The sequence below is a fragment of the Miscanthus floridulus genome, chromosome 15 (assembly GCF_019320115.1).
Source record: "Miscanthus floridulus cultivar M001 chromosome 15, ASM1932011v1, whole genome shotgun sequence".
Taxonomy (NCBI): Eukaryota; Viridiplantae; Streptophyta; class Magnoliopsida; order Poales; family Poaceae; genus Miscanthus; species Miscanthus floridulus.
In genome coordinates, this window is record NC_089594.1 from 74,381,874 (window position 1) to 74,394,029 (window position 12,156).

The 12,156-nt window shown below is 40.2% G+C and overlaps 1 pseudogene; it reads right to left on the reverse strand.

The window, feature by feature from the left end:
* Positions 1-11,772, reverse strand: part of LOC136506517 (uncharacterized) — a 47,487-nt pseudogene extending 35,715 nt beyond the window's left edge.
* Positions 11,773-12,156: the final 384 nt, after the last annotated feature.

Genomic DNA, 12,156 nt, shown 5'->3' on the forward strand with positions numbered 1-12,156 from the left:
AATGTGACTGCTTACTTTATAAACCAGGAACTCATTGACATTGAGGGCAAAATACAACCATGTTGTAGAGGAAGGTTGATACTGTTCGTTCCAGATTCCAACCTGCAAGATTTCAGCATTTCATGAGCAACCATGTAAGATTGCTTACCTAGTACTCAAATTTACATACACAGGTAGTGGTTTTTGATGTGAAGCTGTGCACTGTAGCGTGTAGTCACTGTTATTGTGTAATGTGTATCTTGTGAATACAGCAACCTGCACAATCAAGAGACTAACTATCAGGTAGATCATTTGAAGTCTTCAAACTTTTTAATTCCCAAAGGCATGCGGTTTCATCAGATGTCAATGGGAAATTAAGAAGCAACAACATCAAAATCATCATCCTACCTCCAACAAGCCTTTCTCCTGACGTAGTAATCTTAAAGAAGAATGAAACTTCCCAGGAAAAAATTATAATTGCATGTCAAGAAACTGAGCTTTACTCTGCTTTTGCATTCTCTTAACCCAGTCACTACTATTAACTGTCTTAGACTTTGAACCATACGAAACCAGTGTGACTGAGAAATTAAATGGTGTAGGATTCACATAGAAATAAGCACTTGAACCACTTATGATCGTTGCCTGCTTGCCAATACCGCCAAAGCCATCTTCTATGACATTTCCTGTATTATAGTATATAAACAAATAAGTAAAACATATCCTTTTGTTGTTTGCTTCCTTCAATAGGAACATCCACTTTTTCAAAACTAAATGCTCATAGATAAGAGTTTACCCTGTTGGCAATCTGTTAGAACCACGTGTATGTCTGTTTGCAAGAAATTATACACTTGTACAGTTGGATATATGAAAATTTCTCTCTGGAACTGTAAAGCTACTGGTGCACTTCTTTCAGAAACGTGAATTCCATTTGTAGGCTGCACAGGCACATCTCTACCAAGAATATGAATTAAAAAATGAAGATCTGTAACATGATGGCCATTGGAAAAAACAGGGCAACTTAGAGAGCTGAAAGAAGACTTCATGGAATCAACATTGAAGGCTTTCCTTAGGTTATAGTTAAGCTTTTCTATAACCCCAGATATTCGGATGGTTTTTTCACCAGTGATGTCCTCTGACCACTTCACTAAAGCTAGCTGGCCAATATTTTCAGAATGTTCCGAAATATCAGGTCTAATTGACAACATAAAATTTCCTGAAATGGATTGGACAGCTGTCAGATAAGTGTCGTATAATAACTACTACCTGACCTGAATAATTGACATTTTAGGCTCATGCACCTGGATGCTTAATAAAAAGTTGCAACCACAAGGAGCATGAACAACACATAACACAGATAATGTATATGGGATGATAATATTTGAACTTAGTTTATGATCGGGATTGCATTTTATCAATATTCGAATATTAGAGCACTACCTGGCTATTTAATTGATAATAATAGCACTACATACAAAAAGAAGAGAAAATACATGATAACACATGGGTTATGAAACACATAAAATTTACAATTTGAGAGGAACCTTAATGCAAATAAACTTGCATCTGTTAGACTTCACAAGTGTTCATGTAATCGGGTGCAAGGTAAGTACTGCCTAATAATTTACCCATGAAAGGCATCTGAAAACACAAGAATGACTGCAAGAAGTAGCCAATGAGAGGGCCCTTTGGCTCTTGGCTGGGGCTGCAGCACTCTAGGATTTGCTTCTAAGGACACGCTTACATTGCAATCTAGTCGTGTTAAGTGAGTTGATCGCTATACCCAGGGCCTGTTTGTTTGAGATGCAGCTTTTGAGCTTTTGGCTCAAAAGCTAGTTTTCTTGCTTTTGGCTTCTGGCTGTTGGCTTTTTGTTATTGACTTTTGTAATAAATTTTTTTATTGACTTTTGTAATAAATTTTTAGCTTCTCAGCACAACAAAAGCCAGAAAAGCTCCTCTCATAGTTTATTTCCTCAAAAGCCAGCTTTAAAAAAGCCACCTCAACAGTTGGTCTGTTTGTTTCAGCTTATGACAAACAGGCCCCGAGTGTGGCGAGCGTTTTTAGCTTTACCCTAGGATGTGGGTGGGTGGGTGGGTGGGTGTCTTTGGGGCGGAGATGGGATTTAATCCCTAACCTTCCCATTTGTACTTATTTCTTCTTCTTAATGAAATGACACACAGATATCCAGCGTGTTCAAGAAAACCCATGAAGGCATTGAACATGGAAACTCTTTCTTGCGCAAGCTACATAGAGGAGTCTGCGGAATAACTGCTCTGCGGAATAACTGCAAAGTATACAACTAATGGTATGCAGAATTAACACTACAATAATGTGTAATCAAAATCATTCTAAGTACTACCATTTTCCAAGGTAAATAATGCTATTGCTAACAAGAATAAACAACACTGCAGTTTTGGGCAGCCAGCTGGGCCCTTTGGGCTGGGATGGCTTGTAGATGGCCCAAGCCCTGTAGCACTGGGCGGTACTGTAGCAGTGTGGGTTGTCAGTAGGGATAAGATTAGGTTGTTAGGGTTAGGGCCAGCTATAAATCTATATAAGCAGGCACTGTGCACCATTTGTAACCAAGCAATGAAGAAGAATTAATCATAAATGCCTCAATCCTCTAGTCTCCCTCCAAACCGACTCTGCTAATGATCTTAAGGATCATAGCATCTGGTATCAGCCATACGAAAAGATATAATGTTTGAATATACACTAAATAGTGAAGATAATACCAAAAGGAAACTAAGTAAAGTTTATGTACAGTGTGGTCCTATGGAGGGCCTTTCCTATCCCTTTTCTCCAATAGTTTTCCATCGATCATCATGCAATAACTTAGCAGCTAATAAGAGCTATTTCGTCATGAAAAATGGGAACCAACATCATGCCAAGATAATGTATAGTTACTTGCCAAGAGCTAGAGACATCAATGCTCTTTTCAGTCCACCAGACAAATCCATAGCGTCGAATACTCCAGTAGATTCATCAACCATATCTCCACTTCTAACTGTGACAAATGCAGCCTCTTCACTACCTTTGTTTGGCCTCTGAAACCGAAGTTCAAGAGGAAAGTCACTTTTATTATGGATCCTCAACAAAGGTTGAACTGAAAGAGATAAGCCTTCCTGCATTTAGTTAGCATTATGAGAAGACAAAATTAGAATACAATGATCATTATGCAAGGAAAAGTACAAAAGCATTTGCTTTCCTACCTCAGAATTATGGGACACCTTGACCACAATAAATGGTCCAGAAAAGGTTCTCGGGTCTACAGGGTTAATGGAAAGTAGTTCAAACCAAAAGATACTTTAAAGCAAGCAGACTCAGAACAAAAATATAACTTTGGAAACATATATCTAAAAACTGCTGAAATTTCTATGAATGAATATTCTCTGAAAGAAATACCTTTGACTGGTGACATGCGGGTTCTCCATGCAAAAATACCAGACTCAGAGAGAGAAATGCTGATTGGAATAGTTGAAAATACCCCCTCCTTGAGTAAGAAAATAGAAACCACATTTTGATCATGTGAAATATTATCATCAAATGTTAAGTGCCTGGAGGATGTGTAAACATGGAGTGTCAGACAAACCAGGAGTGGAATACAAAGCGCAAGCGAAGGATCAACATCCAGAGGACTGAATGAGTCATAATCCATTATCCAATGATGACAATGTGCAAAGCATTAAACATATCCCTTGCTAAGATGACAAGAATTATCTAAGTAACCAACAAAATAAACAGACCTCAAGAAAACTGAAGTTGACTGTTGCCCAGGAATTATTGCATCCCCATTATCTTTAAAATGACACACAAGTGCCAACCTTGAACCGTTCTCTATCTGCAGAAGTAATGGTTAGTATGGTCATACATCAAGAAAGAGGCAACAGGAAAAGACAGAGAGAAAAAAAAAGAACATAAGTATATATGCAATACCCTACTGTGAAATAATGTGTAGAATATGGCAAAATAGGATCGCAGAGCTGTCAGCCATATCATTAGAAAGGTAGATGTAACATTGTGGCTCATATTCATGCATCCAAAATGAAATTCAACTCTGGTTATCTTGAATGATATAAACAGAAGTTTCGTTTATACCTTGCAGGAGTTAGGAAAGATAGCCGAGCTTCTAACAGCATATGGACCCATCAAGTCTAACTTTCCAACCAAATATAGAAGGATGTCAAATGAAAGCTCATTAATAAATATATCCACCTGCAAGAACAAAGATGAACCATCTATCAAAAGAAAAGAATAAAGGTGAGATTAACTACATTGCAGCTAAACAATTATGTGCAGTTGAAACATGCATATTATTAAAGTATCGCACCTGCTTTAATTCAAAGAAGAAACGGATGGCCGTCTTTCCATAGTTAGTTACTGGGTCTGGGGTAAGAAACCTAAATCGAAAGAACGTATAGGAGGCGATAGGAGAGATGAGCTCTTCCCTGTGTGTCAGATAGCAAGAACTCAATTCCAAATCTCCTTGCCAGTTTGTACGAAACAGCAAAATACAATTAGACAGGAAAACTAATATAGATATTAGCAGAAGACTGACCACAGATTTCTTCGTGCGATGAAGTACTGCGCTGAGACTTTGAATGAACTTAGAGTCCTGATTTTAGATGGGAATATTTGTGTAACAATACGGATATCACTTATGCAGGTTTGGACAAGTGGGGAAACATTATCAGTATCAGATACTTCATGAGTGATGGTAAAAACAATCTTGTCAACATTGATGATTACATGTTGAGAACTTGCACCACTTGCCAATCTATCCCTCACAGAAAAAGGCACATCATCGTCCACATCTAAGTAAGTGTTATTGTCCAAATTCATATGGTTAACAGTTAGTCTTGAAGCATCAGAAAAAAAAAAAGATTCATCAAAAACCTGCACTTTAAACGGATTTCCTGGCTTTTTCACAAACTCTAGCAAGCCATCAACAAATGCAATGCCATAATTGTTTTTCTTGTTAACAAGATGGTACGAACTTCTTGGTATAACCTTGTAAGGTTTTCCATCATCGCTGTCATCATCAAAACTATCAACCCTGAAAGGAAGTGTGCTCCAAATTGAACATGGCTTGTCAACATCAGAAGAAATTTCAACGAGATCTGATCCTTGAGGAAAACTAAGGGCCAACTCTTTGCCTTCATTATTCTTTGCGCATAAAGACAAAAGAGAAATACACTGTGTGTTGGATCTCCAGCTCTTATGGTGTTTCACCTGGAAAAAAAGGTGATATAGTCTTTCTAAAAACCACATAGGCGCAGCATCCCTAGTAGATAACTATGATTAATAGCGAGAAATCAATTCCAGTATATAGGATTATAGGTATCAAGCGATAACATTAAATAGAGAAATTAATTCTAGTATAAGGTATCAAGCTATACAACCTTAAACAATGTGCATTCACCAGCAAGGGAATAATGGTATGCACCAACCACTTGGTATGTACTTCCAGTGTTTTTGACTGATACATACAGCTGTTGATTAAGATCCCTTATAGCAACAATAGCTCCTGTTGGCAGTAATACGTGGATTAGCACAGTGTTATTTAGGTCTATAAGATGCATGTCTGTCATTAAGCAGAATTGCCATCAGGTATAGTATAATCCATGGGATCTAGCTGTGCTTGGTGACTGGTGCCACCAGACTGTATTTTCTTCTGAGTTGAACCAGAACTCGTTATCCCATAAACAGGAGCAAGTAGCGATGAGATCATCTGCAGATAGAAGCTATACTCATTGGATGATTCGTAATTTCATAGAACATAATGTGTAGTAGACCTGGACCAAATCTGACTTGGATAGCCATGACCAAATGTTTTATACTCATAAACTGCAATGGATGCATTTCCATATTCCTGATGAGATATTTTTCTCAGTTTATGTCTCCAAAACTGAGTGCTTGTCACAGAAGTGGATGCAAATGGCACATGTTGGCAAAAAGATATATATTTTTTATGAAAACTTTTGCAAGGAATCATGGTTAAATGGGGGGAAAGTGTTCATAGCTGAAAATAAGGGTGTTAGTATATGACATTGTCCATGGAATTAATGATGAAAACAGACGTAATATGCAGTCATCAATGTGCCAAATAAGCTCCAATTCTGAACATGGAGAGGAAAGAACAATTGAAACCATTTGGTCTAGAATGTATAACAGGGTGTCAAAAAATGATGCTAGTTCTCCTAATTTTTATTGTATTCTCTACTTGTTTTTCTATTTCTAGAACTACTAGTCACCCATAAATTACAGACAAAGCATAATAAGTCCAGAGGAGAGAGAGAGATTGAGGCATTACCTCAACGTTTGAGAGTGACATTGCCACCTCCAAACCAGAAAGAGACCCACTTCCAGACCAATCACCACACAAATGTTCCAAACCGGAGTGACCATCCAAATTTTTTCTCTCGATCTTGAGATAAGTAGAGAAATGCTTCAGGATCTGATTTTCATGTGATGAAAAATCTAGTGATGTGTTGCCTGTTAAACTTCCAAGTGCAGAACTTGAGCTTGAAGGAGCTTCGTGATCATAAGTATGCATATTCTCTGCTTCTACAAATGGGAGATATTCTTGAATTTCAGACTGAGGTGAAAGATCAACAGACTTGCTGGATCGAAAACGAGGTCCTGGTACATCTCTTAATTGTTCATGGGAATTCTTGCGGATACTACTAACAGTGGAGATCGAAAGGCGCTTCAGTTCAAACAAAAACTCCATGCCAAGATTCATTTGTTGAAGACTCACATCAACTTCAAAAGTTAATCCCTGATGTGTACCTAAATGCAGGAAAAAGATATATAGTTTATTGGCAGCACAATTGAACTAAGGATAGGCATATAAAACAATTACCTGATTTATCCACGACAACAAGAGTCAGGGACAGCCAAGTTAATTCAATATCAAGGCATTTGATGACACTCAATTGGGATTCCTCACTTTGAACATGAGCACCTAAAGGCACTGTTGTTGCCCCTCTCTCGGTATACCTGTCGGTAACAATATAGTCACCTCCTGCAGAAATTGGAGCTACCTTATCTTTGACTAAGTTTGATGTTGCCCGCAGTGAGAGATCCACAAGCAGCCATAAGTAAACTTTGCAACACAGAACAAGCTTAGCTAATGAAATTGTTTCCAGAAAGATCAAGCCACCCTGTCAATAGCAGTTATAAAGTATGCCTTAAAAATGAGAGAACAAAAAGGGGGAGGGATGCCAATGCTTCATAGCTGGACATTTTCACGATAAAAGCATGCAAAACAATGTCAATATAGCTAATCAGAAACCATGTTAGCAGAATCAGCAGAAAAGACTTCAAGAGGAGTGGTGCACCTGGATTTTGCATTTGACAACCTGAAGATCATCATGGATCAACAGCGAGATTTTATGTTTGCTGTGCTGCCTCAATTCGGATAGGTAACTGTGTATTCTGTAGTCTCCAACAAAAACCTCTGTAAATTCAATTTTAACTGAATACCAATTTCCTAGAGAAGCAGATATGCGATGACTTCTAGATTCATGCTGTAATTTCTTGTCAGTCAAGTTGATATTGGAACCAACACTAATATGAAAGATGCATTCTGATATAATGAGCTGGTTCTTGCTATGCAGTAAGCCACTAGATATGTATCCATGCTGGAGTATATCATTATAAGTACTCGTTTGAGATTGATTCTCGAATATCACACACTGAATTCCAGATAAACTAACGAGGAAGTCTCTGCATTCTCCATTAAGCAGAAGTTTCACAGAAGAACTTTTGATGCAGAACCCAACACCTAGAGCTAATACATCAAGTAATTCCTGTGTTGCTATGCCCTCAAATACAGGTGAGCTGCTGATGTAGTTTACAAAACTATTGATAAACACAGCAGGATTTATCAAAAGTCCACCACGCGAAGCACTAAAGATGATGTCTGCTGACTCCAAATCAAGTTGCATTTCAACACTGAGTTCTACATGAGGATCCACTGTGTCTTCCTGGGCAATATGTTCAACAAGCTCCATTATGCTCCCCTTCATATTTTTTTTATAAGACGATGCTAGTCTTCCAATAAAATCTCCGGAATACTTAAAGTTTCCAGGATCAGACTTCAAGGCCTCCAAATGCATGCTTTCGATAAGCTGCAGAGTGTTGATAACCACCACAAGTAGAGTAAAGTAAAGTGAGTTAAAGCAGACATTATAAGGAGTAGAATACTTGGTTCAGAAATATAATCCATGAAATGATTTAGGGAAAAATTCCGATTGTTGTTCTTAATTCTAATTCTCACATGTACGCAAATCTAAGTCATGCATTATTCGTCCCACTGACAAAGCATAGATAAATATAAATCAATAAACGATTTAATAATGACAAAAAAAATGATATAAAATGCTGTGCATACCTGGCAAACCATGAAGAGTTCATCCATGCAGAAGAAAGCTAGGAAACCAATGATCCTTCCTTCTAAGTTAGTTGAGATGACGTTTCTCGCCCCAAAGAAGGAATAGACATAGTTCCTGCAAGGAGAAATAAAAGAATTAAATGCAGTTGAAACATGCAACCTGATTCCACAACAAATAGCAGTTGGTACAATAAACAACTTCAATTGTTCATCATAGCTTATTGGATTACATGCTACTATTATAACAGCTCTCATAAGACAACCTTTCAGACTCAACTTCTCATGCCAAATACCAGACCAAAAATATAGTTTAGGTAACATACTGAACGAAAATCTTTTCAGAGTCACACATCCACAAAAATGAAAGGTCAACAAATGCTACCTGCTAGCTGAAATCAGGAAACTGCATGACAGCGGTCCACAAATGTGAGACTGCTGATTTGCCTCTAGATTATCTATCAGAAGATTTAAACCAGCAAAGATGAAGCAAGCATCAAGCATAACATGCCCTGGATAAACATTCCTTGCACTACTTTCTATTTGTAGCTGATGATGTTCTTGGGGCTCCTTCGCACTAATAAATGTTTTATGTGATTCTTTGGTATGAGAATTTGCTCTTGGAGGAGTTGAAGAAAGAGATGCTGGCCAAAGAGCACATTCCACATATGCTAGACTGAAAACTATGCAGGACATGCTATTCATCTGAGAAAGCAAGGGCTTGTATACGTCTTTGCTATTTTGCAACATATTATATTTATCAAAGAATAACCGTACACTTGGACAATATGAAGAGTGTTTTCTGGAATCACATCCAACATTGCAACCTTTATTCTATTATTCGATTGTCTCAATTTGTCAACAAGTCCACTTGTAGAGTCTAGACAGGTATCACCACTGTTCGAAAAATCAGCTGATCTTTCAGTTAGTTCTTTTGGCTGTTTGTGGTGCATGAACTGTCTGTACAGCAGATAAGTTGATGAAGCACATAAATAATCCAAATCAAGGTTTAGTCTCCCAATTGTGAATCTACATTGCTGGTAACCACTTATACTTTTGTAAGGATCAATGAGAAAATATTTGAATTCAAAAATAACAGAAGGTTTTTCGTGATGAACCACACCGGATTCATTGTATGCATTGCTAACTATCATCCAATTTGACCATAACTCATCCATATTACTCTTTATAAGGGCAGTGGACAAATCATCATTGAAGTAAAAAGATCCGTCGGCTTGTTGTCGGGAGAATGGGCTCATACTAGCTGAGTCGCACCAGAGAATTATCCTAGAGTCGGTGTCCTTGGTGAACTCTGCTGTTCCAAAAGATGAACTCCTCCTGGGACTGTTGCTACTGTCTGCTTGTACCAACTTTGGGACACTGAAAAGGCATGTCTTCAGTTCCCCGAGAACTAGAAAAAATGATTGTGTGGTGCAACCAGCTGAGTAAAGTAAGCATAATGACTTCATTACAAGATGCACCAAAGCTAACTCAATCTGAGTGTTTCTTCTGTCTGATCTTTTCATATCAGTGCAACAATCAACGGCTGGTAACAAGGTTACAGACAGTTCCCCAAGGTGTACACTAACATGAAACTCCATGTCAACATCATAAGTAGAACCAGGAAAAATATATGGGTATGATGCTTTGTTTCTGGGGCCCATCGTTGCCCACATTGACCTTCATATGAACACAAGAAACCTCCATAAATATAAGAAGGGTGTAAGAATTTTCAACAAGGAAGAAACCAGAAATGCCTTTGATGATTCCTGCTTTTTCAGTTGCTGTGACACAATCAGTTTTGAACATGCAGCGCACCGTGCTCTAGCAATAGCTTCTACAGGAATTTTATCCTCCAGACCAACAACAGTTTCCCACTGATGTCTAATAGTATCCAAGAGTTTCTTGTTCCTTGATACCCCACCACAGTTCCTTGCTACAATCTTGTCTGAGGGATACCCTACCAATGTCAGCAACAGTACATAAGCATGGACATAGCTCCGCCAGAAAGCAGCACAGCTTACGGCTTTGCTTAAAGAAAACCTTCGGCGCACTACTGAGCTGTCAACCTTTTGTGCAGCAGCTTTCCAGAGCTCTCTGCCATTCCTAACCGCATAATCTTCCTTTTGGCTTGCTATATCCAATATCACCATCAAAGAAGGAGCAAACTTTGGTGAAATTTCCCAGCAACCTTTGGGAACATGAACACTAAAGCCAGAAAGTTGTAGATTATCCAATCTGACTGAAGCAGATACGCCACTGAAAGATGCACTGCAATCTACAGATTCATTCTCCTTCATCAGGAATTCAAACTCAGCGCATTCAGCCGACAAATTCTTCTTCTTTCTGGATGACATTAAAGACGCAACCAGTCCTCTGAACAGAGTGCTGCGGGAAACAGGCTCAGGGCCAAACCGTAAGTCGGTTGTCCTCAGTACCAAAACATGGGAATCGTCAAGGTATCGAACTTGTATCATGACATCGTCAAACCGCACCTGACCACAGTTCAGAAGCACAGTCGAAAACACTGAAGCTAACTTATCCTCCAGGGAGTTAACTACACCTTCAATCATCTCATGCAACATTTCACCCTAACAAGTGGAACAGGAGGCGGAACGTTTTGTCAGTGTTTAAGCAAAGCATCGAAATAGCTTGACTAAAAATACAGGCGGCTAATGATGCAAGTACCTGAGGGTCCAATGATGCAAGCACTCGCTTCTTCTCCTTAGATACCCACTCCTTGTAGTCTGGCCGCTGCTTCCTCGGCGCAGGCTCCCTTCAGAACAGACACCATTGACGCGTCACTCTCTTAGTTAAGCAATCAATTTCACAAAGACAGGATGAGAATACTCCATGATAGCGCAATGCCACAAGCCCACAATGGTTCAGCACAATAGCAGCGATAACTGTTCCACCGACCACCAGTACGGGCGGCGCGAACGCAGGGGTCGCCAATCATACCTGAGTGTGAGCGCGACGTCCACGCCGCGCACGACGGCGTCGATCGCGGGGGCGGCCCAAGGCGAGGCGGCGAGCTCGACCTCGGCGGCGGCTGCGCGGTCGAACGTGGCGGGCCAGGACGGGGACTGCCCCGCCCCGGCGGCGGCGTTGAGCGCGGCGACGTCGAGCTGGAGCCCGCGCGCGACGGCGCGGGCGCGGGCGAAGAGGCCCGGCTCCACCCGCAGGTCCGCGGGGTCCGCCGCCAGCCACGGCCGCAGCGTGGCCAGCAGCCGCGCGCGCAGGGCCTCCGCGAGAACCATCGAGACGTGGGGCGCGCCGCTAGGGCTCCATTGGGGGGGTTTCGCTAGCGGCGAGCTGCGAGGGCGGGGAGGAGTCCGGATTGCAGTTGCAGCGGTTGCGGTTGAGGGGGGCTTTGGGGGCGGCGCGGGGAGAAGGGATGTTCGCGTGCGCGATGGTAGAGTAGAGACAAAAGGGGGGAGACGAGAAGACGCTGGCTGTTTGATCAACGGCGACAAACGGGGATAACGATGGCGATAGTGACGACGCGAGCCGCTAGAGCTTTTCCATAAAGCAAAAGTGTAATGACCAATCAGCTGCTGCCATTTTCGACTATTATTTTTTTTCTCATTTTTATTTTTTTCCAAATATAATGCTGCAACTAGAGCTAAAAGATTTAAAAAATCTCATGCGGTTTCTTAATTATGGCAACTACATGTTTGGTTACCAAATGATAGCCGGTGTTTTTATAGGAACTACTAATAAATATGGACATAAGAACCATTTTAGATTTTACCTCCATGTTACTTTTTTCTTAAGAATTCTA